The 25,283-nt window shown below is 42.8% G+C and overlaps 1 protein-coding gene and 2 non-coding genes across 3 annotated transcripts in view; 1 reads left to right on the forward strand and 2 right to left on the reverse strand.

The window, feature by feature from the left end:
- Positions 1-25,283, reverse strand: part of LOC124594261 (neuroligin-2-like) — a 335,593-nt gene that overhangs the window by 15,288 nt on the left and 295,022 nt on the right. The window lies entirely within an intron of this gene.
- Positions 18,448-18,522, reverse strand: Trnat-ugu. The gene has a single exon. It is a non-coding gene; the product is annotated as a tRNA-Thr (tRNA).
- Positions 18,648-18,722, forward strand: Trnat-ugu. The gene has a single exon. It is a non-coding gene; the product is annotated as a tRNA-Thr (tRNA).

Raw genomic sequence — 25,283 nt, forward strand, 5'->3', positions numbered from 1 at the left:
CATTTCGTCGACACTCACCATAGATGGGTATCATCTCAGCCTCTTCAGAGTTCGAATACGCCATGGTCACAGTTCCCATAACACTACACTATCACAGATGTCTGGTAACACGGTGTAATACAGTTGGTCTGCGTGCGGAGACGAATGCAGAATAACAATAGCAGCAAGCGCTACATGCGGACACTGCGACAGCTAGACCAAACCACAACAGTGCACTACAGCCACACTCGTAAACACGGTCGTCATCGTAAACATGTCCCTGCAGATGCTGCTCGCCGACCGTGGCCCGTGTTTGTTACAACACGCAACTGAACGTCGGAGGTTCCAAGCGTCAACTTTAGATTACAATATCTCCGCATGTAATTATTATTTTACAATGCAACAAACGGCACTGATTACGTATTTGTTTATTTGTTCAGATGTGCTAACAAAACTAAAGGGGTTCCATTTAAAAAAACGTAGGTTTGTGTTAAAAACATACTTCCGTGCATTTTTGTATGGTTTGTATTAAACAATTACACTAGCCCCTCTCGTCACTTTCGGTCTGTGGAATCGGTTCGTCAGTATTTGATGTGGTTTACGAAATATGCCCAGCGGTAATGTTAGGTGACTCACCCTGTATATGAGGAAGTTACACACATTTCTTCTGATAGAAACAATTTAAAAGTGAGTACAAATTGCAAACCAAAAATGAAAATAACAAAGTACATGGTACGGTAAGCAGCAACGTATACATGCAGCGGTAACGTTTGGTGACTCACCCTGTGTATTTCAGATTTGCTGTCAGTAGTGCTTAGCATTAAGCACATGCTACGGAATACTTTATAAAACCTAGAAGGGTAAAAATGTAAGCCAGGAATAAAATCAGTCTCGGAACTTTTCAGGCAGGTGTTATATCCACGTAGTAGTCAACCCTGAGAGCGCGTACACGTTGTTTGAACAAAACCTAGACGTGCGGAATGGTCATCTACATCTACATTTACATCTATACTCCGCAAGCCACCGGACAGTGTGTGGCGGAGGTTAAAGGCGACATGGCACGGATTGCGAGGTCCCTCCCGCCGGAGGTTCGAGTCCTCCCTCGGGCATGGGTTTGTGTGTTGACCTTAACGTATGTCAGTTTATGTAGAGTGTAAGTAGTGTAAGTCTAGGGACCGATGGCCTCAACAATTTGGTCCCTTAGGAATGCACATACATTTGTACAACAAAACGTAAAGATATTTTGCATTATGTAATAGCTATTTTCTACGGCATGAAGCGAAGATTGATTCTAACAAAAATACGAATATTTTTAACCATGGTCCGTTGAAACTCTTCCTTCTCTTACTGTTAATTACCAGTGTTTTACATTGTGAAAATTGCGTCTGATTTGGGACATAATATTCCGAGGCTTAGTTCATAATATATTCATGAAAATGGTGTCTCCTTTAGGGACATATGTTAGCCAGAATATTTTGTTTCTAAAGGTGACTATCACTCACTGTCGAAAGCTTAATAAGGCACGACCAAGTGCCAACACAGACCCTCCCTGAAAGAGCCCACAACATCGTAGTTTTATCACAGCGTTATTGCCTGAGCTTCTTCTGTTTGCATTCAAACCCAAGAACAATCCAGTTATCTAATTTTGCGGGAACTGTCTACAGAGAACTCTACATAAAGCGGTCCTATTACTTATATTGAAGCTAAATCATTGTAATGTATTACGCCTTAAATCAGTCGACTGATTTACTTTTCATTGAGTAAAAATAGGTTTGAATTAAAATCGACGAAGAAATATCGATATATGTGGAGTAGGACGTCATAATTAACAATACCATAAGAATCTGTTGGCCTAGAGGATAAATCTGTGGGATATGGTAATTCGAGTAAGGAGAGTGTGGCTGAAGCAAACGGTAAAATCCCGACAGTGCCCATTTAAAGGTAATTTGTTTGCATCACATAAGCATAAATAATTAAGGGTAATACAAAGATACGAAATGAAACAGAACGATCAGGCAAGTAAATATTACGACGTTTTTGAAGAGTGAAGATCTTCTCTATGAAAATCAACATGGATTCTGCAAACAGAAATCTCGCGAAGCTCAGCTCGCTCTGTTCCTCCATGAGATCCATAGCGCTGCAGACAACCGCTCTCAGATTGATGCCGTGTTCAGGAACGCTTTTGGCGCCTTTCAGTGAAAAGAAATACTAGTTTACTGAATATTGGAGTAAATTTGCAACTGGATTTAATACATCTTTGCAGATAAACTCAACACGTCGCTATAAACCGAACAAAATCGACAAATGTCTGGGTCATTTCCGGAGTACCAAGAGGAAACGTGATAGGACCGTTACAGTTTATAACGTACATAAACGATGCAGTGGAAAGTGTCGGATGCTTTTTAAGACTGTTCGCGGATGTTGCCGTTGTCTATAAGAAAGTAGCAAGGCAGTATCGATTTGTTGAATGACCTACAAAGGAATGATAATTGATGCATGCTCTGGCGGGTAAAGCTGAGCGTATATAAATATGATATACTGCCCATACATAAACGATGTTATTCTGTACAACTACACCATTGTTGACAAATTGCTGGGAGCCGTATCACCGTAATATATAGGGGTATCTAACAAGAATGACCATAAGTGGAATGGCTCGTAAAACAAGTAGGAGGAAAAGCCAATGCTGCACTAAGATTCATAGGAATAATGGTAAGGGAATATAACTCAACCACGAAGGAAGTAGCTTACAAGTCACTTGTCCGGTCGATCCCTGAGTGCTGTTAGTTAATCTTCGACCCTTACGAAGTAGGGTACAAAAGAGTGAAGATCCTCACAAGAGCGGTGCATTTCGTCACAGTATCGTTTTCTCGGTGCGAGAACGTTACAGAAATGCTCAACAGAAGTTAGGATAGAGGCATTGTGGGTAATGGAGAGGCCTAGTACAGAAATTTCTAAGAGTACTCTCAGGGAAGAGTCGAACAACATATTACTTTCTCCCACACACGTTTATCGAAATTATTGGGACGAGAAAATTCGAAATATTAGACGTAATACACAGGCCTACCGACTATTATTCCTCCCATGGACCATTCGCAAGTGGAGGAGGGAAAGGGGCATAAGTTAGTGATACGAGAAATACCCCTTGCCGCACACCATCAAGTGGCAGATGTAGATGTAGATGTGTAGATGTATAACCATCATTAGGGAAGGTGAACGGAAGAGTTAGATTTGTTATTAGTGCTGTGCCTCTGTAAAAGAAATAAACTGGTTGAGAACTGCTACAGAATAACTGCCAATTGTCTCGGAAGAACTGCTAATTGCTGCGGAAATCCTAACCAAAGAGAGAAAAGAAAATCTAGAGGTTAGGATGCCTTTGACCGTTCGTGCAGTAAGATGTTGGACGGAGATTGTTGTGGACACGGTTTCTGAGCCATTCCGTAGGCTACAGCAACTTCTGCAAGACATCATTTGAGTGGCTTCGATCATATACGAGCAGTTGGAGGGCTCGAAGTCAATCAAAGTGTCAGTACTCTGGCCACAGTAATGAGTGTGTCATATCATGAATAAAAGAGGAAGCTGGGTGTGGAAATGCTCAGTGGAAGCATACCTGTGGTCGCAGATGCACCGCCCTAGTGGCGGAAAGGAACAGACATCTGAGACATCTAACTCCTAGGGAGATCGCTGGAGACTTTGCAATTGCTAGCGATACACATGTATCTGCCAGATCCATTTCGTGACGTTTAGATCAGGCTGGTTTGTACTCTCGGTAGTCTGTCAAATGTATCCCATTTCATCAAAGCCGTCGTCGCGAAAGAGTTCCTGGATGCAGGGAGCATGTTGGTTAGGGTTAACAACGGTGGTCCGGAGTGATATTCTTCGACGAATCCCTTTCACTGTGTCAAGAAATTCTGGCCACCAGTTAGTGTGAGTAGAGAAAGAAGGGCGTTACGCACCACATAACGTTCACGAACATCATCGGTATTGCATAAGCGTTACGGTGAGGCTAGAAACTATGTAAAATGGTTCAGAAACGATTAAAATGGCTCTGCGCACTATGGGACTTAACTTCTGAGGTCGTCAGTCCCCTAGAACTTAAGAACTACTTAAACTTAACTAACCTAAGGACATCACACACATCCATGTCCGAGGCAGGGTTCGAACCTGCGACCGTAGCGGTCGCGCGGTTCCAGACTGTAGCGCCTAGAACCGCTCGGCCACTCCGGCAGGCGTATAATGGTCCAGCACCACTGCATTTTTTTGCACGAGATACCGTTACAGCAGAGAGATTATTCTGGATCATGTGCGTCAGTTTAGTAGTGCGGTAGGTCCCAAAATTCCTTTTATAAACGTCAATGCACGCCAATGAGGATCGCTTAGGTGTCGGAAAACCTGGAAAGTAAAGATATTGAAAGTATGGAATAGCCTGCGTGTTCCCCGGACCTAAATATTATAGAGCATGCCTGGGATGCTGTTGGCAGAAGTGCTTCTCATCGAGCACTCCTCCCCTAACCGCGCAAGAACTGAAACCCGCCTTGGCAGAGGAGTGGGACAATATCCCCCAAGTAGTTTGGTAGTCGGCTTGAATAAAATGTGCGAAATGTGCATCACTGCCCGAGGAGTGTATATTGCTTTATTTTGGGTATCTTATCTGTATCAAATATGAACTTTGTTTACGTCTATTATCCTCTTTTATCATGTTGTGAAATCTGTACCGTTTTTCGTTATAAAAACAGCATTCGACTTCTATGTATGAAATGCATACTATGTTTGTACAGTGTTCCATGACATCCATCATTCCCAGTGATTATTCCCATCACACAATGTCTCTGTTCCTTAGCAACTGTCAAGTACGGTAGCATACAAGGTACACTGGTTGCAAGAATCATAGGGTACTGTTCCAGCTTCTGATGCGCCGACGTGTAAGAGATGACAAAGAATGTGGTCTGAAACGCGTTGGTAGAATATTATCATGCCGGCACAAGCCGTACGAAAGCGTGGCAGAGATTCCCTTGGGACGAAGCGACCAGAGTTCGTTTCCTAGACATATCATGAATGTAAACAGGGTAGCCGTGGGGAAAATTGTCCCGTGGAACAGGACAGTGTCTGTGAGGCACACAGAGACTACGGCGAGACGTCGCTGGACGTCTTGTGAGGGAGCGAGCAAAGGTCCAGGGGCGGAGCCGGTCACCGTGTGGCCTTTGACGCGACCGCAGGCGTCCCTGGCGGCGCCCACAGAGCACGGGACGCGTCCACAGGATATCGCATTGCAATGTGCGTATCCAGAGGCCCGGCGGCAAACAGTGCGCTGATAGAGCGGCTCTGTTATTGCTCCAGTTTGCCAGGTAGGACAATTCTCTAGTTACCAAACGGGCGAACATCACACAGCAAATACTGCAGTGGCACGTAAGTTGTAATACATAGTACGAAGTAAAAATCGTTTGTGAAGACATAAGCATTAAAGTAATTTACTACAAAAACATAAAATTCTTAAAAAAAAAATTTTCATTCTTTAATAATTTGCGTATGTTGGACTAAAATATGCAAACACACAAATCGCAACATTTTACCGTGCCAGATACGTGTAGGAAATTCGTTGGCATGCAAAACAACTACCATTTGGCTCGTAATCTGTAATTACAAGCAATGTCTGGTTTTTACGGGAATCTTACAGCATTCTTCCAGTAAAATAGTGGAGGGTTCAAGTAACAATGATAGGGTCGATTAGTGACCACGCTCTTACCACTCCATCTCTCCAAAGTAGACCAATACGGCTGAATTTTATTCAGATCCGGTGGCTGTTGTGGGCAGTACAGTTGCGAAACTTCGTCCTCGAGCTCCGAAAACCGGCCCTGGACGATGCGAATCATGTGAACAAGGACCCTGTCGACCCGTAACAAAGCTTCACAACTGAAGAACAAACATTATACTTTGGGACGGATCTGACCAACTAGAGCAGTCACATGATCCTTCGCCGTAACGTGATTTTACAGACTAAGCATTGGACACATGAAATAAAAGGACTATGTAATACCACGATATGGCTGCCTAAAACATCACAGAACCCAAGCCTTGTCTCCTCTTGGGACGTAAACTCTGCCAAAAGTTGGAAACCATGTGGAAAAAGACTCATCCGAGCAAAAGACCTACTTCCTTGTTCCAGAGTTCAGGTTTTATGGCTTCGGCACCACGTATTCGTGTTATGGACGTCTGCATCACTCATGAGTGGTTTTGGAATTCCAGCTCACCTGCAATACACTGCTTAAGGAGCTCTCTTCCTGAAGTTTCGGTGCTGACAGAATTCGAGAATGTGACTTTCAGTCGTCCAGTGACTTTTGCAGCTATCGTCCTCTCATTTTCCGTAACAGTCCTCATCACTCACTGCCTGTCACGATCAGGCAACACACACTTCAGTCTGCGTTGTTATTTAGCGTATAATGTTTTTCCTCATTCCCATACATGTATTAAAAATTATTGAACTTTAGTATGTATCCACACACGTATCCATTAATTTATGTATGTAAGTATCTCTGTACGTTCCTAAACCACTGAACTGACTTCAGTCAGCCTTGGACTACATCTCACTCACATTCGGTAGAGAATGTCTGTGGGTGTAAGGACCACCTAGCTATCGACGGCGTCAGGGTGAAAATGGAGTGTAGCTCACGAAGCAGCAATATCCATACTTCACTCTACCATTATGTGAGGATAACGGTATTTAATGACTTGCAACATACATTCCACATAATTCCAGCTGCCGCATAAGGCATAACATTCTACTTTATTGCTTCTTTACTACTACCTGCACTGGCAAAATTTTTGCAGACAGTGTTGGCATATACCGCTGAATGCATCAGGAAAATTATATCATGGTAAAGCAAATATTTCGAGATATATGACCTCATACACTTGAAAATCATAGAAAACTGTCACATCATGCATGACGTTTTCTTACTTCTTTGCTACAAACTCTACTCGAAACACATTTCGCACACAGTACTCACGTGTCACTCAATGTACCCAGAAAAATGCACTGCTGTAGAAAAACTGCATCTCAAAAAAGGAACTGTCAATATAGAGTAATTAAATTTCGGGAATATGTTTGTCTACGTAACATATTAAAGTGATTGCAAGATCAGAGATTAATGTAAGAGTGGGATAAACCATAGAATGTGAAATGTTGGAACAATAATTACTGATGCAACTACCAGAATGTAAGCAGGAAAATGTTATGTATGAGGTTGAACTATGGGCCTCATGGAAAAAGGGTGACCCGGCTGAGTCACGCAATTTGACTCTTAGCTGTGATCACGAGGTTTGGCCATTTATTGCACTCGTTGATGACGAAGGCTTATGTGAGGATCAATGAATTGTACTTGACGAGGTGTATCTGGAACATCTTAGCTGATTAGAAAGTTAGTAAACAGGAATACAATTAAATACTTAGCTTTAATTCAGCATCAGTGGTGGACGGGGATCTTGACTTTGTACAATAATATTTACAGGTGCAGTTATAGAGTGAACTGCAAATACTTCTTTACAATTCTGATTGCTTCACACATATAGACCAATTGTTAATGTATAATCTGTATGTGGCGCCTGGCTAGGTCGTAGCTCCTGACTTATCTGAAGGCTATGCTAACTAGCGTCTCTGGAAATGAGATCTCTGAAGCTATAACAAGTGAACCTTCTCTATTGAAGTCGGCTGTAGAACTGGGCAGCGCGCTACCTTGTCTCGTAAGACCAGCCGAGTGGCGGCGCTCGGTGTGCTAGCGTCGACAGTGGCGACTCACGGGTCCGATGTGTACTGACGAACCGCAGCCGATTTGAAGCCTACAACCTAGCAAGTGTGGTGCCTTGCGGTGACACCACAGAAAACATGCATCTTCCGTGCTCTACAGGTACATGCGTCAGTTTATGGGATGGAGTTCTATGCCTGTTGCACTTGGTAGGTAAATACAGGAACGATTAATACTGGTTGTGGATGACGCTGGAATTGTCGTCCGACAGTGTGCCATATTGCTCGAATGGAGAGAGAACTGGTGATCGAGGAGGCCAAGGCGGTATACGGGTGCGTCTTGCCCTGTTGGAAAACATCCCCAGCAACGCTGTTCATAAATGGCAGCACAGAATCAGCAGTCTGACGCACAAATTGGCAGTCAGAGTGTGTGGAAAAACCACGACAGTGTTGCTGCTGTCATACGAAATTGCACCCCAGACAGTAACTCCAAGTATAGGTCCATTGTGTCTAGCACGCAGACAGGTCGGTTGCAAGCCCTGAAGTGGCGACCCTCCCTTTAACCAACACACGGCTGTCAGTGATACCGAGGCTGATCCATCTTTCATCAAACAATACAACAGACTTCCAACCTGCCCTCCAATTAGCTCTCCCTTGACGCCACTGTAACCGCAACAGGCTGTGGTTTGGCGTCAGCAGAACGTACGCTACAGGGCGTCTGGTTCGGAGCTGTCCTTAAAGTAACAGATTTGGAACTGTTCGTTGAGTCACAGTAGTGCCAACTGCTGCTCAAATTGCTGCTGCAGATGTAGTATGCTGTGCCAGAGCAATACACCGAAAATTGTTGTCGTCCCTCTCTGTAGTCCCACGTGGGTGTCGGGAGCCCGGTGTTCTAGCGATCGTATGCAGAAGGTAATGCCATCTCCTTGTAGCCTTATTACGCGAACTCGTTCAAATTCAGTGAGGTGTTTGTAATGGCCTCTTTGTAGCCTTCAATGCATTATTACTTGGTCCCGTGTTAGATTCCCGGGCGGGTTGTGAATTTTCTCTGCCCGGGGACTGGGTGTCTGTGTTGTCCTCATCATTTCATAATTATCGTCATCATTCGTGGCAGTGGCTAGAATGTACTGTGTACAAAATAACTGGATTGTCTAAAAATTGGAACTTTGCATGGGCGCTGATGATCGTGCAATTCAGCGTCCCACGAACCAAACATCATCTTCATGAATAAAGGCATTATTGATCAACATCAACTCAACACATCCATTCTGAAAGATAATTAACGCTGCGCGGCGTGGCCGCGGGGTTTAGGGCGCTATGTCACGGATTGCGCGTCTCCTCCCGCCGGAGGTTCGAGTTCTCCCTCGGGCATGGGAGTGTGTGTTGATTTTAGCATAAGCTAGTTTAAGTAGTGTGTAAGTCTAGGGAGCGTCAACTCAACAATTTGGTCCGTTAGAAATTCACACACATTAGAACACTGGTAACTAACGCTAACGACCATTACAACATGCACTTAAGGCAAACTTGATTTGCATTCTCATAGTGGCTCTATTAGCGTCACTCTCATGCGAATGGCGCGAAATGTGAATAGACATCATCTTTCACACGTAGACACTCGCCGACCAACTTTCTTTTATGTCGCATTTCTCCTCCTTGCTGTTGAGAATTTTTTCCGGCACTGCAAATCACAGTGTATATCAAAGTACTACTCAGCTGCAGGAGATACGAAGTTATAAACATTGAGCAGCATGAAAATGAAAATGCAGGCTCAAATTCATTGGAGCTTTTGTGTACAATATGTTTGAAATATACAGATCGGAGGCTCCTCGCAACCCCTGAAACTACGTATTTCAACCGAATTTGGTACACATGTTTGTCATATTGTCTGGAAAGAAGTATTGTGAGGGTAATAACCACCAGCCTTTCATCGGGTTGTGGGTCATAACGTAGAGAGAAGGGGGGATGTGGGGAAGAATGAACGACAGAGAGGGGAAAAGAGAAGATGGACAGAGATAGATGGAGCAGGATATGGACATAGTAGGTAGAGAGGGAGAGGGAGATAGAGAACGGAGAAAGAGGGGGGAGAAGATAAGATGGATATGGACAGAGAGTGAGAAAGGTGGGAAGGGGGGTGAGAGGGAGGGGGATGGAGCGGACAAAGAACGAAAAGAGGATAAGATGGACAGAGATAGGGGGAGAAAGGGAGCGGTAGAGAGAGGGGGAGGAGCTGATGGACAGAGAATGGAAAGAGAAGGAAATGGACAGAGAGAGCAGGAAAGTGTAGAAGGATTAATAGAAGACTGGAGTAACTACTAACCCGAGCAACACCGGGTACTCACCTAGTGCGGTACGAATCTTCGGTAGAGTAGTTCTTGAAACACCAAACACTTCGGCTATCTTGGTTACGGAAACATCATTAATTTGTACATGTCCCAATTGACCTAGTTCTGACACAATGCACTTCACCAATACGAAACTGTTCTCACCATGACTAACATTTGCATCGAACTGAGGTCATTGTGTAGGCACCATTTATGCTGGACCGGCACTCAAACCCGAATTTCCGCTTACTGTGAGCGGTCGCCTGTACCGCAACGATTACCCAGGCACGCTTGAAGACCCATTTACTGACTCGAATACTCAGTGAGCACATATCTACGCTTTTGCCGGTGGTCTTAGCCCATGTCTTGAGAGCGTTAGCATCGTTGTGTTTCCGTATTATTGCCCAGTCCCTGTGATACTTTACACAATAAGACACACAGGCACTATTCACCCCATATTTTCTGATTATGTATTATTTGATCATACGATCGTCTATTTACTAAGGTGAATACTCCACTAGTAAATATCTTCGCCTGTTTCCTGGCCTTATCTCATATCTTTACGGGTCGGCATGTTAAATTAGATTTCGCAATGTTTGTGATAGAGTTTGACACTTCCTATCACCACCCCATACCTTCCCGGAGTTTAGTAATACCCAATGTTGAACAGTGAGACGTTTCCGAAATGCTTACGAATCGTGTAAGTGCGATGGGACGTGGGTATCAGTGAGGTTTCCGTCTAATTAGATATATGAAACCACCTAACTGCCACATGGAGGGTGCCCATCACACCAGCTCCCGTCGTTAACCCTCAGGGTAGTTTCGATCCACGGCTGGCGCGTTTCTCCGAATCACGGAATCGAAGTGATAACGCTCGCGGCTCTTAAGATGGATTAACTTGTTTATCTAAATATACTTTGCAGGCCACTGTACAGTTCATGGCAGACCGTACATCATATAATACCATCCATTCCCCTTCCCTATTCTGTTCGCGTTATGACTAAGAGACAGATGACTGTCAATATGGTCCTCAATGTGTCATTATCTCTTTTGTCCCATTGTCATGACCGCTTCCGGAGGTATATGAGGATGGTGCTGTTTCTTTGAATACAGGTTCGTGAAATATAACCATCCGTGTTTCACTAGAACTACGCCGTCTTTCTTCGAAGAGTTTTCATTTACTTTCCCCAAGTGCTTCTGTTACATTTTCGTAAGGACTATACCGAACCGTTATGATCCTAGCAGTGCAATGTTCATGCAATGTCTTGCCTTGTCTACAAGATACGGTGTCCGAACTCTGGAACAATGGAATTGCTCGCTCTGCCATCTTCTATGGTATTTTGTTTCCCTACAGGTTCACAACATTTTCTCAGAATCCTTCCTACAAATTTGAGTCTACCAAGCGCATTCCCACAGTACTGACGTTATGTCTTCGTCTCGCTTCATGTCGCTTACTGTACTATTTGTTGCGGTCAGAGACTAATCTTGCCTTCAGTGAGTATTGGGTTCTTCTGTTTTAAGGATTATCTTATATGTCATTTAAAGAGAGCTGATAAGCATGATACCAAGTAAGAAATTTTACAACTTTTTCTGCATTTCCGTACGATTCACTATCAACGATACTTTCCTGCACACAACAACATAGTTAGCGAATAGCCGTATAATCCAGCTGATTCCATCTGGTAAATCACCCGGGATCCCGGGTTCGATTCCCAGCAGGGTCAGGGATTTTCTCTGCCTCGTGATGACTTGGTGTTGTGTGATGTCCTTAGGTTAGTTAGGTTTAAGTAGTTCTAAGTTCGACGGGACTGATGACCATAGATGTTAAGTTCCATAGTGCTCAGAGCCATTTGAACCATCTGGTAAATCAGGTATGCATATTGGCAACATATGAATTGCGGTTCCTTGTGGGTGATCAGATGGTAATTTCGTCTGGAGCATTCATCATCCAGTGTAAAGTTCTGGGCTTATTAGACAGATATTCTTTGAGGACATCACATTTTTGCGAAGATGCTCGGTACTATCTGATCTTGGTTTGTAGTCGATGCGTTCTCAACACTCCGGTAGACACTGTACTCTGGCAAAGGAAAATGGTTTCTTTCAAACAGATTTAAAGGAGCTGGAAGTGAGGTAAGCGTGTTTGTTGTTTCGTGAAATGCGTGAGATATGACGTCTCCAAGTGACGTGGAACGATAGAGTGTGAGAGCCGTCTGCCGCTGACGGACGGAGTTTTAATTATCAAAGCAACCACTGCGAGACGCACAGAGAGGGACGCAAAAATAATTGCAGCCGGGGATTCAGCCGTTTTAGGGAAAACTGGGTATTCGTACTTAAAAAGTGACAAAGTTTTTATGGAGGGACAGCGAAATGAAAAACAGGAATACAAAGCATGTGGCACGTAATATTCAAGGTTAGAAGATGACACAGACACTTTTCTCTCGCTTTCGCTACTGAGTTCGCGTTGAAGTGATTTAGTCACAACATCGCCTAACTACATGTTCGCAACGATCACGTTCTGAAATTGTATGATTTATATATGAGGGCACGCTGAAAAGTAATGCTAAGACATTTTTATGTAACAATTCCGGAATATTTTAAATAAAACAGACGTTATGCACATTCTACATCTTTATTCATACCTGCAATCTTCTGCTGGTATAGGGCTCGAAATTGCAGCGTGTAACATGGCGAAGAGTAACGTAACTAGGTCGGTGCCTGAGAAACTGTAAGCTGTGAACGAGTTTCAGTTTCGAAGAGTTCGTCCACACATGGAGCACACTCTCCTTCAGCATGGCAACGTCAGACCACACAAGGGTGTTGCGACGTCTGCAGCAACCCGACGCCTCGCTTTCACTGTCATCGATCATCCCCCATACAGTCGCTACTTGGCCCGCTCCGATTTCCATCTGTTTCCAAAACTTAAAGAACACCTTCGAAGATTTCACTTTCATAGTGATGAAGCGGTACAAGCAGAGGTGAGGTTGTGGCTCTGTCAACAAAGTTAAATATTCTACAATTTCCGTATCAACAAACTGGTCTCTCGCTGAGAGAAACGTTCTCGCCGCCAGGGTGACTTTCTTGGGAAATATGTAGTCATGAAGAAAAGAGATATAGAAAAGAAATAATATTTTTTTAAGTATGTCGTACTCAAAAAACATTAAGAGTTTTCATATAATGAATTCGGAGGAATTACTTGTCAGTGCGTTCTCGTAGAGATAGGGTGACTTAAGGTTGCATTTATAGTACGTAACATAATACACTACAGGCCATTAAAGTTGCTACACCACGAATATGACGTGCTACAGATGCGAAATTTAACCGACAGGAAGAAGATGCTGTGATATGCAAATGATAAGATTTTCAAGGCATTCACACAATGTTGGCGCCGGTGGGGACACCTACAACGTGCTGACATGAGGAAAGTTTCCAACCGATTTCTCATACACAAACAGCAGTTGACCGGCGTTGCCTGGTGAAACGTTGTTGTGATGCCTCGTGTAAGGAGGACAAATGCGTACCATCACGTTTCCGACTTTGATAAATGTCGGATTGTAGCCTATCGTGATTGCAGTTTATCGTATCGCGACATTGGTGCTCGCGTTGGTCGAGATCCAATGACTGTTAGCAGAATATGGAATCGGTGGATTCCGGAGGGTAATACGGAACGGCGTGCTGGATCCCAACGGCCTTGTATCACTAGCAGTCGAAATGACAGGCTCTTATCCGCATGGCTGTAACAGATCGTGCAGCCACGTCTCGATCCCTGAGTCAACGGATGGAGACGTTTGCAGGACAACAACCATCTTCACGAACAGTTCGACGACGTTAGCAGTAGCATGGACTATCAGCATGGAGACCATCGCAGCGGTTACCCTTGACGCTGCATCACAGACAGGAGCGCCTGCGATGGCGTACTCAACGACTAACATGGGTGCACGAATGACAAAACGTCATTTTTTCGGATGAATTTAGGTTCTGTTTACAGCATCATGATGGTCGCATCCGTGTTTGGCAACATCGCGGTGAAAGCACATTGGAAGCGTGTATTCGTCATCGCCACTCTGGTGTATCACGCGGCGCGACGGTATGGGGTGCCATTGGTTACACGTCTCGGTCACCTCTTGTTCGCATTAACGGCACTTTGAACAGTGGACGTTACATTTCATATCTATTACGACCCGTCGCTCTACCCTTCATTCGATCCCTGCGACACCCTACATTTCAGCAAGATAATGCACGACCGCACGTTGCAGGTCCTGTACGGGCCTTTCTGGAGGCAGAAAATGTTCGAGTGCTGCCTTGGCCAGCACATTCTCCAGATCTCTCACCAATTGAAAACGTCCGGTCAATGGTGGATGAGAAACTGGTTCGTCACACTACGACAGTCACTACTCTTGATAACCTGAGGTACCGTGTTGAAGCTGCATGTGCAGCTCTACCTGTACACACCATCCAGGCTGTGCTTGACTCAATGGCCAGGCTTATCAAGGTCGTTATTACGGCCAAAGGTGGTTATTCTGGGTACTGATTTCTCAGGATCTATGCACCCCAACTGCGTGAAAATGTAATCATATCAGTTCTAGTGTAATATATTTGTCCCATGTATACCCGTTTAACATCTGCATTTCTTCTTGGTGTAGTAATTTTAATGGCCGATAGGGTACTTACTTCTCTTTCAATAACGCTACAAATCTTTAGTGCAGATAACCTTCACTACTACATGTTCCCTTGATACCGCCGTTAGTAATATAATGCTTCAGTTTGCTAGTGTACATGTCATTTGTTGCGTATATGTGTCACTAAGAAAGATTATTTAAAAACAGAGTTTTTGGTGTAACATTATCGCTTTCCTCATTTCTTGGAAACGTGAAAATAACATTTCTTTCTCCTATGTGTGCGTGAACTGCGACATATGATTATGGTTTAGAAAGTCTTCAAGTATTTATTCCAATCTCAAGGATAAATAATAGTCAGAACAACATGCACCTCTAAACACATCTCCCAAACATGGGTGATCGCTCGTTTTGAATGAATCTGGGTGTAATTACAAAAGCATGCAGCTAGGCAGACTCGAGTGGATGTTCTTGGTTTACCTATGCAGTAGAAGTCCTGGAAGCCAGATGCGGAGGCGACAGTGTGTCGCCACACGCCGCTGCGCGCCCCCACACATGCGGCCTCGCGGTTGATATCTTAGAAACGGAGCATTGGGACTCAGTTTCCATATTTTCAGCCGTTGAACTGAGTGGAAAACTTTAAGCGGAAAGGAACATGCGTTCCTTTCATTTCTTCTGATTAAGGGAATGACCTGTTCTTGCAGGCCAAAGCATCTTGGAGACTGCTCAGTGCACCACTACCCAGTTTATTCGCTCTCTGCACGCAGAGGCGAGGAGTTTCGGTTTGGGGGAGCTCACTGGCGCGCGGTCGAGGTGAAAGACATCAAGCTGTTTCAGCTCTGTAATCAAGTAAGTAGTGCGTTTTGGTTGAGACTTTGTTCGAATATGAGTTACGGTCCTCTATAACGATGAAACGCTATCGTTAAGATTAGTGGAGAATTCTCACGACTGATGACTGCAGTATCGTTTTACGTAAATTCAGATGGACCCTGAATTTGGTCTTTAATTGGTCACAATTCAATTTATGTACCGTGTATCTGGTTAATTGTTGTGATACTTTCCGCTGTTAGTCATGAGTTGGCTTTGATGACCCATTTATTAATGGATGATTGTGAACTTTAATTTCGAATCTTTGTGGGTGAGTATCTTCACGTGCAGCTTGTGTTTACTTGATATGCATACCTTTGTTCACTATTGTTCGCACCTATGGAGTCACAGTATTAGCATTCTTATGTAAGGTCCACTTCAATGCAGCTTCGGAAGTACGCTCCATCTGTTAAAGAAATTCCATTTTTTTCAGCCACTTACTTAGTTTTATTCACCACCACGTGAATGCCAGCACACTTTCCCAGTTCCTGCAATATTTAGCCACATGTATCCTGTGATTCCGAAATCTGTCATTTGATTGTAAGGCATACACAGGAGCAGATGTAGATTCGGATCACAATTTAGTAGTGACGAAGAGTATGTTGCAGTTTAAGAGAGTAGTCAGGAAGAATGAATGTGTAAAGAAGTGGGATACAGAACTACTAACGTATAATGAGATACGCTTGAAGTTTCTGAGGCTGTAGACATTGTGATAAGTTGAACATCTCTGAAAAGTACAATCACAGAAACTGGTAAAAAAGTAGGTACAAAGAAGGTAACTGCGGAGAAACCATGGGTAACAGAAGAAACAGTTTGTCATATCAACGAAAGAAGGAAGTAGAAAAATGGTCAGGTAAATTCAGGAATATGGATATACATGTCAGTTAGTAGTGAAATAAATAGGAGGTCTAGGGAAGCTAAGGTTAAATGCCAACATTAAAAAGGTGACGAAATCGAAAAAGAAATGAAAATATGAAGAAATCGAAAGAGAAGTGGTTGTCTGAAGGATTGGTCCAGTACATAGAAAAGTCAAAACAAACTTCGGAGAAATTAAAGCAAGAATGGTGGCATTACTAGTGCAATGGAAATTCCACTGTTAAATGCAAAAGAGGCAGCGGATAGGTGAAAAGAGTACACTGAAGGCCCCTATGAGTGGAGAAGACTGTCGTGATGACGTGATAAAACAAGAAACAGGAGTTGATACAGAAGAGATAGGGGATCCAACACCAGAATCAGAATTTAAAAGAGCTTTAGAGGAGTTAAGATCGAATAAGACAAAAGGGATGTATAAAATCATTGGGGGAATTGATAACAAAATGACTGTTCACACTGGTGCGTAGAATGTATAAGTCTGGTAATATAATATGTGGTTTACGGAAAACTTTATCTGCATAATTCCGACGATTACAAGAGCTAACAAGCACGAGAATTGTCTCACACTGATTGCAACTCAAAATGGACACAAGACTAAAGAAAGGATTTTTTTAACTATATATGACGGTTGTATCTGTTCCCGAAAGAACAGTTACCGTCGATGACCATGCAGCTTTGCTAGAAATGAAATGATAACTAAACTGACACCCTAGCTGCAAGCAGGCGTTGATACACTTCATTGGGGACATGTTGAAAATGTGTGCCCCGACCGGGACTCGAACCCGGGATCTCCTGCTTACATGGCAGACGCTCTATCCATCTTTTTTTTTTATTTACTGTTTTAATACATTCTTAATGTGGTTTTACTTTATACCACAACAAAAATAAATGTATCTAGCACCGCATCGTGCTCTGAGAAAAGGAAAACAATATCTCGGCACGTTCCTACACCGAGGTAATGTATATGGGGAAAACGAAAAAAAAGTGCTTCATACAGGATGCAGAAGGGTGTGTCGCTACATCCATCTGAGCCACCGCGGGCACAGAGGATAGTGCGTCTGCAGGGACTTATCCCTTGCACGCCCCCTGTGAGTTCCACATTCCCAACATGTCCACAACACTACATTCGTAGTGCGCCTAATAGAAGTTTGCCCATCATACTCGTTACTCGTGGCAGATTAATCTACCAAGTCCCGTACGAGTTCGGGCATAGCGTGTGCGTTCGCACAAGAAGCTCAAAGGCCGGAAACCCATATTTTTTAACTATATATGACGGTAGTATCTGTTCCCGAAAGAACAGTTACCGTCGATGACCATGCAGCTTTCCTAGAAATGAAATGATAACTAAACTGACACCCTAGCTGCAAGCAGGCGTTGATACACTTCATTGGGGACATGTTGAAAATGTGTGCCCCGACCGGGACTCGAACCCGGGATCTCCTGCTTACATGGCAGACGCTCTATCCATCTTTTTTTTTTATTTACTGTTTTAATACATTCTTAATGTGGTTTTACTTTATACCACAACAAAAATAAATGTATCTAGCACCGCATCGTGCTCTGAGAAAAGGAAAACAATATCTCGGCACGTTCCTACACCGAGGTAATGTATATGGGGAAAACGAAAAAAAAGTGCTTCATACAGGATGCAGAAGGGTGTGTCGCTCTATCCATCTGAGCCACCGCGGGCACAGAGGATAGTGCGTCTGCAGGGACTTATCCCTTGCACGCCCCCTGTGAGTTCCACATTCCCAACATGTCCACAACACTACATTCGTAGTGCGCCTAATAGAAGTTTGCCCATCATACTCGTTACTCGTGGCAGATTAATCTACCAAGTCCCGTACGAGTTCGGGCATAGCGTGTGCGTTCGCACAAGAAGCTCAAAGGCCGGAAACCCATATTTTTTAACTATATATGACGGTAGTATCTGTTCCCGAAAGAACAGTTACCGTCGATGACCATGCAGCTTTCCTAGAAATGAAATGATAATTGAACTGACCCCTAGCTGCAAGCAGGCGTTGATACACTTCATTGGGGACATGTTGAAAATGTGTGCCCCGACCGGGACTCGAACCCGGGATCTCCTGCTTACATGGCAGACGCTCTATCCATCTGAGCCACCGCGGGCACAGAGGATAGTGCGTCTGCAGGGACTTATCCCTTGCACGAATGTAGTGTTGTGGACATGTTGGGAATGTGGATATCACAGAGGGCGTGCAAGGGATAAGTCCCTGCAGACGCACTATCCTCTGTGCCCGCGGTGGCTCAGATGGATAGAGCGTCTGCCATGTAAGCAGAAGATCCCGGGTTCGAGCCCCGGTCGGGGCACACATTTTCAACATGTCCCCAATGAAGTGTATCAACGCCTGCTTGCAGCTAGGGTGTCAGTTTAATTATCAAAGGATTTTTTACTTGAAAAAACGTTCGATAATGTAACGTGAGGCAATGTGATCGAAATTCTGAGAAAAATAGAGATAAGCTAAAGGAAAAGACAAGTAATACACAAAATGTACAGTTGCCAAAAGGAAACAATAAGAGTGGAACACCAGGAACGAAGCGTTCGGAATAAAAAGTATGTATGAAAGGTATGCAGTCTTTCGCCCCTACTGTTCAGTCTATACATCCAAGATGCAATGACGGATATAAGAGAAAGATTCAAGACTAGAATTAAAATTCAAAGTGAGGGCATATCAAGGTTCAAAAATGGTTCAAATGGCTCTGAGCACTATGGGACTCAACTTCTGAGGTCATTAGTCCCCTAGAACTTAGAACCAGTTAAACCTAACTAACCTAAGGACATCACAAACATCCATGCCCGAGGCAGGATTCGAACCTGCGACCGTAGCAGTCTTGCGGTTCCAGACTGCAGCGCCTTTAACCGCACGGCCACTTCGGCAGGCTGGATATCAAGGATAAGATATGCTGATAACATTGCCATCATCAGTGAGAGTGAAGAAAATTACAGGATCTGCTGAATGGAATGAACCGCGTAATCAGTGTGTGGATTTGGAATAAATCTAAGGAAGACGAAAGTAACGAGAAGTAGCAAAAATAGGAACAGCGAAAAACATTGCGAATGGTGATCACGAAGTGGTTGAAGTTAAGGAATTATGCTATCTACGCAAAAAAGTAACCTATGACGGAGGGAGCAAAAAGGACATAAAAAGCGTACTAGCACTGTCGACTAGGGAACTGGAAAAATAGGTGGACTTTTAGGGTTAAGGAATGAGGAGGTATTAGGCAGAGTCGGTGAGAAAAGGAATGTATGGAAAGCATTGACAAGAAGAAAGCATAGGAAAGGCACGACATGTGTTAAGACATCGCGAAATAACATCCATTTTATCATAGGGAGCTGTACTGGGTATAACTGCATAGGAAGACAGGGATTGGAATACATTCAGCAAACAATTGAGGACATAAGTTGCAAGTGCTATTCCAATTTGAAGAAGTTGACATGGGATAAGAACTCGTCACGACAGCATCAAACCAATTAAAAGACAGAGGTTTAAAAAGAAAAATTTCTCGCTTAGAAAAATGTAAACCCTGATGAGTAGTTCCGGAATAAACTAGTTAAATATCTGCTGTACATTTCCCTCATTAGGATGAAGACTATGGCCAATAATCAATTAATATTCGTATTAATTCGGAAGAGTACTTGTTATAAGGCAAAAGTCGGTACGATATCATAGAGGGCCACCTACTTCACATTTGGAAAATTTTTCCATTGGGAATTTGGTGAACTTTATAAACAAACCAATAGTAAGAAGTTTATCAGTATTATTTCGTGTAATATCAGAGTCCAGTACATTAATTATGAGTTTCAAACTAATATCCAATTACAAATTTAGTCTTGAACACAATACAAACTGTGGTCAATATCTAAAGATTACACCGAGGAGACGGAAGTCACGGGATAACTATATGCACATATCCAGATGGCGGTGATATCGCGGCCAGGCTACTGCGTTTCTTCGACAGGAAGGTGAAGCGCTTTTTCAGCAGGGCAGTGCACGTCCACATACGGCTGCTGTGACGCAACTGCTCTTCGTGATGCACAATAACTGACATGGCCACTAAGATCCCCAGATCTCTTATAGCTGAATATGTATTGGACGTGGTGAAGTGGGAAAGGCTTTCGACGTGATTATGGCCACACAACGGCAATTAACAAACTTTGAACGCGGCATGGTAATTGGTGTTACACGCATCGGACATCCCATTTCGAATAACGTTAGGGAATTCATTATCCCGAGATCCACAGTGTCAAGAGTGTTCCGAGAATACCACATTTCAGGCATTACCACTCAACATGGACAACAGACCGGCTTACGGTTTTCACTTATCGTTCGAGAGCAGCAACGTCTACGTAGATGTCAGTGCTAACAGGCAAGCGTGAAATAACCGCAGAAATCAGTGTGGGTCGTACGACGAACATAATCGTTAGTACAGTGCAGCTACATCTGACGTTAATTCGCTGTAGCAGCAGACGGCCGACGCGAGTACTTCTGCTAACAATACAATGTGGCTGTAGCACCTGTCCTGACCTCGTGATCGTATCGATTGGACCCTAGACGACTTTTAAACCGTGGCCTAGTCAGATGGATCCCGATTTCAGTTGGTAGCGCTATCGTGTGGCGCAATCCTAGTTGTTAAGAAGGCATTCTACAAGCTGGTGGTGGGCTCCATAAAAGCGTGCGCTGTGTTTATATGGAATGGAATGGATCCTGTGGTCCAACTGAACCAATCATTGACTGGAAATGGTTACGTTGCATTATTTGGAGACCATTTTCCGGCATTCATGGACTCCATGTTACCACACAATGGTGGCATTTTTATAGATGCCACGCCACTGGGCCACAATTGTTGGAAATTGGTTTCAAGAACATTCTGGTCAGTTAGTCGCCCGGCATGAATCCCATCTGCAATTTATGGGACATAACCGATAGATCACTTTGCGCACAAAATCCTGCATGGGCAACAAATTTGCTATTATGGACGGCTATAGAGGCAGCTTGGCTTAGTAATTCTGACGGAAACTTACAAGGATTTGCTGAGTCGTTGCCACGTTCAGCTGCTGTATTTCTCAGGGCAAAAAGAGGTCCGACATGATGTAAGCATTTATCTAATGATTCTTATCACCTCATTGTATACTGCCTCAGAAAGAAGAAGCGACGAAAAGGAAGAAGAGCTGATAATGTGTTGTTTGCCCTAATGGAGACGGAGGTCGAAATATGGACGAGGTAAGCATTGGTATACGCGGAGGGAGATGTTAGCACCTGAAAATGTAAGGAATAGCATTTATGACGAACACATGTTTAGTGAAAATAACCGCCAAGTTAGGAAACTGTTCCCACACAAGGAATACAGGTTTTCACTGTAAATCTGAACACTATTTTTTCATTCTTTCGCGTTTAATGAGAGACCACTTGGTGAGGTATGAATTCTATTATTATAGCAAACAAAACTCTGTTGTAAGTACTTTTTTAACCGACATACGAAAAACCGTCAGCTTTGCAGGTAAAGATCAGTGGTGACTCATATAAAATGAAAAACAAAAATAAATTCTAATTTTATGCATAATAACACAAATAAGAAGAGACAAATAAAACTAAATATTTCAGGCCAGTTGTGTATCACGTATTTTTGGTAAAGGTTGGTGGAATAAACTATGAAAATACTGTAAAGAATCGCTATGAAGTATCGTACCGTCGTATGTGTCAACAAAACGAGTTTGGAATAATAAAATTAATCCGACGGATATGTTCCTCATATTAAGGATGTAGTACCGAGTAACATTGTATCACAGATAGGCATAGACAACACAGACAAATCTGGAAATACAAAACTATAAACGTGCGAGACGAAGGCACAAAAGGCACATTAGTTCTGTGAATTACAGAATTTATTTAGTGGCATGCTGGATGCAAGAAGCGACAGGTTACAGAAAATAGAGATACAATTCCCCCAACTTCAGTGCAGGCTTACTTTGTGTCATCTACGTAACGACATAACTGAATATGATTTCTGAAACGACCAAACTGAGACAGCTGAATTAAGCTTTCATCTATAAACGGAATTCGTTGGTGTAGAGCACTGTCGAATGGATGTAAAGGCATAAGGGATATGTGGTTTTGTGAGTAAAGTCTCAAAAATCGAGTATGAAGCTGTTGTTAGTGACGAAACCCTCGAGATGTAGCGGGACATCAACATTAACTACACCATGTAGGCACACACACACAGGAATTCTACAGGTTTCTGAATTTAAATTTCTATGCCCGGCATTTTTCTATCACTTTTTCCTAACATGTCGTCGTTTAGATGTCAATGTTTTAGAAAAATTAGGGGAGAAATAACGAGTATGGAAAATTAAATTTAGAAACATGTACATCTCCTTCGCATGTATACTTCGCAATAGATGGAGTAGAGAAAAATTATCTGAGCTACCACAATGGATAATGTAATAAAATAGGCTATATAAGCTTAAAATGCAATGAAAATACAGAAATGAACAAATTCACTGTGGAGTAGAAGACGTGAGGTGTGGTCTCAAGTTAACAAAAGGATGAGGAAAATAATTTTCACGTGTAATTCTTACGTGATATTTTAGATGCAGAAAAAACCGTTACCGTGAATGTGATGAATAGGCAGTTACGACAGGAGTCCCAGGAAAGTGAGGTATCACATTTGACCAATGTGCACGAGGACTATATATTTCTTATTTTGCCGTCATAAAATAATAATGAGGTATCGTATGAGACGTGGTTAAGATGTGAAATCGTCTGGAGAACAGTATAGTATGGCAGTAGATCACCGACAGTAGGAAAGCCATAAAACGAGCTCCAGGTATTTGAGATGTGATGTCATAGAGCGATGCTGGAAACAAATGGACTAATGAGATAAGAGTTATGGAAGTTAAGACGTCAAGAAATAACGTCTATGAAATATGAGGGAGCTGTAAAGGGTAAAACCTTCAGGGAGAAACAGGTACTGGAATATGTCCAGCCGCGTGGGATTAGCTGAGCGATCTGGGGCGCTGCAGTCATGGACTGTGCGGCTGGTCCCGGAGGAAGTTCGAGTCCTCTCTCGGACATTGGTGCGTGTGTTTGTCCTTAGGATAATTTAGGTTGTGTAGTGTGTAAGCGTAGGGACTGATGACTTTAGCAGTTAACTCCCATAGGTTTTCACACACATATTTTTTTTTTTTTTAATATGGCCAGAAATAATTCAGGATGTTGGACAAAAGTGCTACTTCAAGATGACGAGACTGTTACATAAGACGTTGTTTTGGTGGTTCACACCTAATCAGTAATAAGACTAATGACCTAAAAAGAAAACGTTAAAGACAGAAAATAGGTAGAGACGTGATATTTTTTATTCTAGAGATTTATGGAATAGAATGTCGGGAATGTTAATCCGGAGTGGTCGATTCAACAGAGGCACTATTCGTTAGATAGTTCCTTTACTTAAAATATGTGAAATATTCGTGTGTCTAATTAAATACAATCGTCTTACGAAACCCTAAGGCTGATTGTGATGTAAAATAAAATAACATTGGGTCTGATATGGATTTTTCTGCCACACGATACTTGTCGTTTGTTCAGAGGCTAACCAAGTATATTTTCTATTACGAATGCTTTTTACCACAGGGATATTTTTAAAAGACTTTTCTGCTGTTGTACACGTCCTCCAGTTCCTTGGCTCTGCTTGAATAATGAAAATATACTTTTACAGTGACAGGAGACACTATCATGAATTATTTGGAGGAGTTTGTTCAGTGAATTAATCGAATCAGCATGAGGTACTTACAGAGATACTTTCAAAAACGGAACACATTTAGCGATTTTTCATATCGCTTTTGCTTAGAGTACTAGGACTCTGATACAACACTCACACAGGTAGAGGTTTATGGTGAATACAGTCTGCCTTAATCACAAAACACGGGAAATTAAACAAACAGCGTCATCACAACAATCAGCAGCTTGCATGTGCGGACAGAAATATACCCAAACACACACACGCCCCCCTACCCACCCTACTACCCACAAAAACACACACACACACACACACACACACACACACACACACACACAAACAGAGAGAGAGAGAGAGAGAGAGAGAGAGAGAGAGAGGGAAAACACAAACACACACATACACTCATAAATGCGGACCTAAATTCAACACCAAAGCTGCGTGTCACCAACTCTCTATTTTGTTACAAAATACCTCTCAACGACGTCGAAGGTATGCATCACTTCTGCAACATTGTATCACCTTAAGATTGGGACTTTAGTAACGATCTCGATCGCTGATAAGGTGTGGCCATAGATAGCAAAACTTTTATTGAAATAGAACGATGCCTGAAAAGAATTATTACAGTTGACCACGCCGTCGAAGAATGCCAACTACAGTATTCTACTGCTTCATCAGCGACATCTTGAAAGAATTTCTACACAAACTGTTACTTTGAAATCCCTCAGTAAATGTTACCTCTTGTCTTCGATAATTCTATTTGTCTTTCCTACTGAGATTTATAGCCGCATAGTATCATTGGGACTTTAAAATTCTTCTAGTCGACTATATATAATTATTTCTATGCGATCTACGACTGATTATGTTAATTTTTATTGCCGGTATTCCCGATATTTTGCTGCTTCTTTTTAAGATGGTGGTAACTATGGTGGAACTTTGTATTTGACGAAGTGTGTTTGTTTAGCTAGGTTAAACTAAAAGAGCTCTTAAGTCAAATAACAGAATTCGTTAGCTCTCGTAGTTATTTTGTTGTGTATATATATAAAAAGTCTTCATTCAAAATCGATTACCTCTGCTTTCTATTTACCATTTTCCGAAATTATACTGTCATGTATTGGAACTGAAGTGTACTAGACTACT

The sequence above is a fragment of the Schistocerca americana genome, chromosome 2 (assembly GCF_021461395.2).
Source record: "Schistocerca americana isolate TAMUIC-IGC-003095 chromosome 2, iqSchAmer2.1, whole genome shotgun sequence".
In the NCBI taxonomy this organism is placed as follows: Eukaryota; Metazoa; Arthropoda; class Insecta; order Orthoptera; family Acrididae; genus Schistocerca; species Schistocerca americana.